Source organism: Monodelphis domestica, chromosome 3, assembly GCF_027887165.1.
Source record: "Monodelphis domestica isolate mMonDom1 chromosome 3, mMonDom1.pri, whole genome shotgun sequence".
In the NCBI taxonomy this organism is placed as follows: Eukaryota; Metazoa; Chordata; class Mammalia; order Didelphimorphia; family Didelphidae; genus Monodelphis; species Monodelphis domestica.
The window spans coordinates 510,267,275-510,275,735 of record NC_077229.1 but is presented as its reverse complement, the minus strand read 5'-3'; the positions used below and the strand labels follow the sequence as shown (position 1 = coordinate 510,275,735).

The window sequence follows — 8,461 nt, the reverse complement described above, 5'->3', positions numbered from 1 at the left end:
ATGTCTTCATACGGCACATGTACCTAGGATCACAGATTTAGAATTACAAGAGACCCTGGAGACCATTGAGTCAACCTCTTCTCCTTTTATAGAGGATAAAATGGAGGCTTAAAAAGATAACTGACTGGCACAAGGTTATACGACTAGGAAGTATCTATCAGAGGCAGGAAGAGAAAGGAAGGTAATAAACATTCATGAAGCACTGACTATATGCTAGACTGTATGTGAAGAACTTTCCAAATAGTATCTCGTTTGATCCTCACAACTATACTGGGAGGTAGCTCTGTTATTATCCTCATTTTACAATTGAGGAAACTGAGGCATATGGAAATAAAATGACTTGCTGAAGGTCACAAAGATAGTTGTGTTTGAGATTAAATTTGAACTTAAGCCTTCCTGACTCCAGGACCAGCACGCTATCCACTATAGCATTCTGTGTTTTGTTTTCAAAGTAGATTACTTCATATTCATCTATTTTATTTATTTTTTATTTTAAAAAAATTTTTATTTTTCTGGGATTTGGGGGGAGTTATATTTCTTTCATGATATGAGTAATATGGAAAATTTTTTCATAACTGAACATGTATAGCCTTTTCAAAGGAGATTGGGGAGGGAGAGAAAGAATTTGGAATTCAAAATTAAAAAAAATGAATGTTAAAAAGTTTATAACTGGAAATAAAGGTACTTTAAAAAGAAAAAACTGCTCCATGAAAGCTGAGGAAAGCAAGATCCTTTAGGGATTTGAGTATCTGTACTAAAACTGTTCAAATGTTCATACTATGAGGAAGATATACACACCAAACGTTTCATCATTATAAAGAGGTATAGTAAATTTTCTCAAATGGTTTCCAGGTCCATGCTTCCAAGTTAATTGAAATTCTTAAGGCAAGACATAATTTCACATATTTAGACCTGAGTCATGTGCTTGATACAGAATGAATACTTTCTGGAATTTCAGGATCAGATACTACTGTTTCACTCCTAGAAGGTTCTAATGTTTTGCGTTTACTTTTATCTGCCTCAGATATTACTGTTACTTCTCTAGTCTCTTTCCTAGAAAGGCTGAATTTTTTTGAATATGGATGTTTTAATTTTTCAGCATCCGAAGGGGTATGCTCTCTGTGTCTTCTCCTTTTCTGGCTTCCTGGAGTCTCAGGGAAGGAATTAGAAGAACTTTCAGACCAGTTCTTAGAAGAGTGTTTTGAGATATGTTCACTCATTCTGGGACTTTTCTCTGAGGAAGTTCTACTACTTCTAAAAATCTCCTCTTCTTTTCTTTGATCTTGAGCTTCAACGATCATATTTTCTAAAAATGATGATAATGGTGAGGGGACAAATTCTTTAGGAAGGACCGGTTGATCATCAAGTGCCCTTAATTTCCTGAACTTCTTTGGAAGGAGGTAAGGTCTCCAGAGCAGAAACTGGAAACTGGAGGGTGTCAAGAGGCAAAGAACCTCTAAAATCTCTACTAACTTTTTGGATGCTCTGCATTGGTCCTTGGGTGTTCTGATTAGACTCTGGCCTTTCTTCAAGTTCCTTCTTTCCTTCTATACATAAAGCATTAATTGTAGAGTTCATCTGGGGATGATCAAAGAAATTAAAATCTGACTGATTTATACCAGCTACTGTAGTGAGCTGCCCAAGCCCAGCATTTTTAGGGAGATCCAAAAAAGCATGGAACTTTTGGGAAGATGACTCAATACTGCCCAAAACACCATCATCTTCCAAAATCATGGTTTCTAGTGATTGTGCATGAAGAGCCTCAGAGAGAGAGAAATTTATATTTTGCAATTGTGAATTCTCAAGTTCCAGCTCAGTTACTTGTTTATCAGCCTTGACTCTCATAATCCTTTCTACTTTTTATTGCTTTATGCACTCTTCCAATTTTTCCTGTATTTCATTTATTTTGTATGGTGTTAAGGCATTATTTTAAGAAACGGGTTCTAAAACAGCATCTTCTGATTCTTCCACTTCTGAGTGTGATGGGTCTCCACAGTTACTTTCATAGGAAAATTTAATTACTGAACTGGCCAAGGTCAATCTTGGGCTTTAAGTAGTGGAAATCCCCTGAACCTGTTGGCACATCCTGCAGTACACCAAGGTAGGAAGCCATATGTACCAGGTGATAATGACTCTGGAAAGTAAGAATCTTTTCTGTATAAATGTTTGCTTCCTATACTTGGAGGTTTCACTGATGTTACTCAGGAGGATCTTCCAAGTGGCATTGAAAAAGCAGAGTTACCAATACGAATAGTAGCTTTTCCTTTTCGACCACTACCCAGAATTCTAGTTCTTTTTTCTGTTTAGTATTGAAAAGGTCCTTTATTGGAGAATTTCACCACTTATACTCTGATTTAGCACTCTTTCCATTCTGGACAGCTCTGTTTATAATTGTTTTCATCAAAGAATGATCAACTAGTGGGTTTTTTCTTACATCCAGAACCATCAAAGTTGTATTTCCTTCCAGAGCAATTAATAGGGTTTTAGTTCCCTCGTTGCTAATCACACACTGCTGCATATCAAGTGCTCTCAGCCAGAAAATGTCACAAAGACATTGTGCAAAAGCGCTGGCACCCTGATCACCAATAAGGGTGTTGTAGTTGAGTGAGATGCACCCATGCAAGAAGAAATACACAACTTAACCTAACCTGCAAGCACTAAGAGGTACAAATGCATAATGCTTACCCCCATGCATGAAGAAAGATTGATACATTCTGACACTCACAAAGATTTCAACTCACTTCCATGCAAAAGTAACTTTTCACTCTTACTTGCACACATACATAAAAAACCTAACTAGCACACATGTTTGTGGTTTGTTCGTGTGTTCCCGGGTTCCTGATTATTGCAGCAGATCCTGATCTGAAGAACACAAGTCTTCAATCAAGTCTGGACGATGGCGAATGGCATGCAGACCAGACGAAGGACCAGAGTGGAAAGGAAGAGAATTTCTTCAAGCAACATGACTGGACATGGAAGGACTTTGGAACATTGAAATTTAGAACTTTTGGCCATGGAGGTTATGTAAGGAAGCATCGTACATGTGAACATCACATATATTTGCACGCACATCCTACATAGCCAAGTAAGATATTCGTGGATTGGGTAAGTATACAACGTACACAGTTACATGACAACAAATGAACACATTGACAAAACTTTCTGTGGGAAATTCAAAGAGACAGAGATTTTCTTTTCTGCATGAGTTTGCACAGAAATGTACCAGGATGTACACATGTAAACTTGTATGTAGACATTTAATTACTAAATAACTAACATGCTAACTTTTAGAGTAAGTTCATTAATAGTCTAACTGCTAACGATAGTAATAGCCTAGTGAATTAGTCTAAGGCTTAGGAAATAGAGATATAGAAGTTCTATAGTAGAGAAGTTAGATTGCATTATGATTGTAGCTTAGCATTCGTTAGTGATCGGGGATTTTACTTAGTAAATTTATAGACATTAAGATAAGACATTTGCATGTTCAATATGTTATTGAAATTGTTGTAATGATTTGGAAAATGTTACTTGTTTTGGTATGGAAAACTATGTTCATGCACTTCCCCTACCTAAACCATTTTCCTATGATCCATTCTTGGCTTAGTATTCAAATAGATAGAACTGCTAAGATGAGTTTAGGATTTGTTATTTTTTTAGGGGGAGGAGAACATATTTCAGATAGCAAAGAGTTAAGATAGAATTGTTATTAATGAGGTAAGTATCATGGAAAAGAAAATGCAAGTTGCATTTTATGCCTAATAAAGGGGGGGGGGGATTGTGAGAGAGACATGAAGAGAGAGATGTTTTGCAGGACTTTGGACCAAGATGCAAAAACCAGGATTCCAGCAGAAGGTTCCCAGGGGTGGCAGTTGGGGATTTGCTGGCCACATTCTGGGAGAAGAGAAACTTGGTTATTGGACTTTGTCTCTGACTGGAAGTCACTTTTTTTCCCTGGAGGTTTGAACCTGGCTGAAAGACCTTTTGTGGTTTTGGGACTTGGTCTCTGTCTCTCTGACTCTGAACAGTAGAAGCTGACCAGGGGAGAAGCTTTTGAGTTGGTGGTCTATTTGAGAGTTGAGCTGGCCAGGAGAAAAGGAGAGATTTTGAACTTTGTTTCTTTCTGGGGTTAAGCTGAGAGATCTGACTGATTTGTGAAGAAGAAGAAAGAAGATTTTGAACTGCTGTTGTCCTTCGTCTCCCTAACTGTCTCAGAGTCACAGTTTGTTACTTGAATACTTCCTCAAACCTTTCTAAAACTATCCCTGTAGTCTAGGGTAATCCTCATTCCTCTTACCTCAGTTTCTCATCCTGTTATCCCAATAAACCCCTTGACTGAGAAATCAACTGGAGTATCTTTATAGTTTACTCAGGAGGGAGGGAAGAAGCAAAGGCTTCAAGAAGATTTGAGAGGTGAGGGAGGCAAAAGGGAGAGGTTGATTAAGGCGGGGAGTGAAGGAGGAAGGGGGTTAGGAAATAGATTGATCCATCAGCAATCATTAGGGATCAATAGGCAAACCCCAGAGTAAACCCCAGAGCAGTCCTGAGTAGAGCAGTCCCTTGTGTACCAGTATCCCTGTGTGTGTGGCATCCCTCAGCATTTCTCTGTTCTACCTCCATTACCAATAAGCAGACTCAGGTCCCTGTAGCAGCCCTCTCTAGTCAAAAGCCAGAGAACAGTTTACTTCTCCATTTCAACAAGTAATAGTTTCAGTCAGTTTACATATTTTATTACATTGAGCTTAAGATCTCAAAGACATCTATTTGGAGGTTTCCTATAGGCAGTTTGAAATGCTTATTTAGAGATCAGGGCTAGATATTGAGGTTTGGGCATGATCTGAGTAGAAGAAAAAGCTGATTATATTAAATGAAAGAGATTGCCAAAGGAAGAATGGGGAGATCACTAAAAAGGACCAAGTTCAAAATCTTAAGGATTTTGAGCAGAAGTTTAAGAAGACATACAAAGAAGGCCAGGACCCAAAGAAAGAAGTTGAGAAAAAAATGTGTTTGAAAGAAAAGAAAAAATTCCATCTGGTATGATGTCCCAGAAAACAAAGTTGACATTCAATTGGAGGAAATGATTAGTATTAAAAAGGTTAGTGAAAATAGAGATTTACCTCACTTTTTTGCACTTTGTGAATTGAAGGTTTGTTGAAATTCAATGATGAGTTCAAGTCTGTAAGTTGTGGAAGAGACATGAAGAAAGAGAGGATTTGCAGGACAAGACAGGTATGCAGACCAAAGTGAAGGACTTGATCTGTCTGTCAATCAAGGCAAAGATTCCAAACAGAATGTTCCTAGGAGAGTCAGTTGAAGCTGGCCAGGGGGAGGAACTGATTGTCTCTCTCTGGGGGTTTACTGACCAAGGGAGAAACTTCTTCTCTGGATTCCTGCCCAAAAGAGAATGGCTTTTCCTGACCTAGGCAGAGAGAGAGAGAGAGACCTTTGTGGCTTTTGACAGAGTCTGGACTTGAATTACTCAAGCAGACATTATCTGACTAAAAGAAGAAAAGGAGAAAAATACTTGTCCTCCATCTCTCTGGCTGTCTCTGTATCACAGCTGTGGCTGGACTGACATTTCCCACACCCTCCTAATTCTCCTTATAGGCTAGGGACACCCCTATCCCCTTCACCTCAATCCCCATCCTGTTTGTTCCCAGTAAACCCCTTTACTTGAGAAAGGAAGAGTGAAGAATATTACTTTGAAATCTCATAGTTCCCCTGAGTACTTAGAAGGTGGCTGACTAAGATCAGGGGAGGGGAAAGGGAGGCATGGATGGAAGTTGGTAGGTAAAGGGAGGAGAAGGGTAGGAAATATCTTGATTTATTAGCCATTAGTGATCAATAGGCAGCCCAGAGAAACCCCTCTAGCAGCATCTCAGCATCTCTCTCTCCATCTCTCAGAAGTACTTCTATCTCCATAACAAATAGGCATCCCTTAGTAGCTCTCTAGTCACTGCCAGAGTATCCTTTAGCACAACCAGTAGTTCCTCAGAGATTATCTATTTTATTACAAAGTGCCATTTTTTCCCAAAAGTATATGATCATGGGGGCAGCTGGGTAGCTCAGTGGATTGAGAGCCAGGCGTAGAGATGGGAGGTCCTAGGTTCAAATCTGGCCTCAGACACTTCCCATCTCTGTGACCCTGAGCAAGTCACTTAACCCCTATTGCCTAGCCCTTACCACTCTTCTGCCTTGTGTAAAGGAGAGAATTTATAAGGCATGCTCACTGGACACAACAATGTGATCATGTCACCAATGACAATACATACAAATGACATCTGATAAATTTAAAAAAGTCATAGTGATGAGCAGCAACATGAATAGCCCTAGAAGAAATCAATAACAGTTCCTAAGAATGAAAGCCTATGAATGAAAACAAAGGAATGCACTGTAAAAGCCAATAAAACAGAGAAAAGAAATATGGATTTAAAAGATTAGCAGCCAAAGAGAAAATTCTCTATATTCTATACAAATTATCTGCCAGCCATAGTAACAGAACAGAAAGAAGCAATGTTATTTCAAATGAATACATAACTCCATGACCAAGCGAAATACACTAAATCCAAATTCTATCTCCAAGACAAAGTTAAAGTAAACATACAATAACCTCCTTGTGAAAAAAATAGTCAAATATCAAAAGATACTATTATGTGGACAAAAAGACTTGTATGAAAATATTCATAGCTGCGCTCTTTGTGGTGGCCAAAACTGGAAAACAAGGGGATGCCCATCAATTGGGGAATGGCTGAACAAACTGTGGTATATGTTGGTGATGGAATACTATTGTGCTTAAAGGAATAATAAAGTGGAGAAGTTCCATGGAGACTGGAACGACCTCCAGGAAGTGATGCAGAGCGAGAGGAGCAGAACCAGGAGAACATTGTACACAGAGACTAATACACTGTGGTATAATCGAACATAATGGACTTCTCCATTAGTGGTGGTGTAATGTCCCTGAACAATCTGCAGGGATCCAGGAGAAAAAACACTATTCATAAGCAGAGGACAAACTGTGGGAGTAGAAACACCAATGAAAAGCAACTGCTTGACTACAGGGGTGGAGGGGATATGACTGAGGAGAGACTCTAAACGAACACTCTAATGCAAATATTGACAACATGGCAACGGGTTCGAATCAAGAACACATGTGATACCCAGTGGAATCACGTGTCGGCTATGGGGGGTGGGAGGGAGGAAAAGAAAATGATCTTTGTCTTTAATGAATAACGCATGGAAATGATCAAATAAAATACTATAAAATTTTAAAAAAAGATACTATTATGCTTACACCCACCCATGAAGATGAACAAGTAAAACTTACTTCCATGCATGAAGATGAACACATGTAATGCTTACTTCCACACATGAAGAATAAATTATCAATTCTGACAAGCATTCATGAAGGATTCAGCTTACTTCCATGCACCTGAGAATTTCAATCTTACATACATGCATATGTAAAAACCTTACACTCATGCATGTTCCGGATTATTCCAGTTTGTTCCCAAATTGAAGAACTCAGGACTACAATCAAGACTGAGAGCTGACAAGATGACAAGAGATGAAGGAGAGAGTTTATACAATCAACATAAAAGGACATGGAAGGACTTTGAAAGTTTGGACTTGTGATCATGAGGTTATGTAAGTGCATCATACATGTTAACATCACATATATGCATATACATCCTACATAGAAAAGGAAGATATCTCTTGGAATGGGTAAGTATACAATGTACAACATAGTGGCAAAAAAAAAGTCACATTGATATACATTTCTGTGGAAAATTCAAACAGACAAAGATACTTCTTGTATAGGCACAACCTATGTACACATGCAAATACTAATTTACTAACAAGCTAACTATTTAGGATAATTTATTAATATTCTAATGACTAACAATAGTGGCAGTTTAGAGATTTTGTTCAAGTCTTAGGGAAGTAGAGACAGACATAGAACTACTTAAGTATAGAAGTTAGATTGCATTATGATTGTAGGTTAGCAATTGTTAGTGATAGAAAATTTTGCTTAGTTGAATTTATAGGCATTAGGAGATAGGACAGTTATTTATTCAAAATGTTATTGAAATTGTTGGAATGGTTTGAAAATTGTTACATGATTTGTTATTAGGTCAAAACCATGTTCATGTAAATCCCTAGTACCTAAACCATTTTCCTATACCCAAACTTAGCATAGACCTAGACAGACAAGAATAGCTAAGATAAGTTAGGATTTATTATTTTGGGAGGGCAAAGGAATATTTAAGATAGTATAGGGTAAGAATTAGATAGGTAGGAATATTCCAAAGGTGAGTATCATTAAAATTTGCTGGGTGAAAAATTTTTTAAGACAAAAAAGGGAGGGATGTAAAGGAGAGAATTTATAAGGCATGCTTGCAGAGGACATCATCTGTCAGTCAAATGAGAATTCCATTTTGGAATGTTACTGGGAAAGCAGTTGAAG

The 8,461-nt window shown here is 38.0% G+C and overlaps 1 pseudogene; it reads right to left on the bottom strand.

Annotated features, from left to right (window-relative positions):
- Positions 1-1,362: 1,362 nt before the first annotated feature.
- Positions 1,363-7,480, bottom strand: LOC100619419 (centrosomal protein of 78 kDa-like; annotated as a pseudogene).
- Positions 7,481-8,461: the final 981 nt, after the last annotated feature.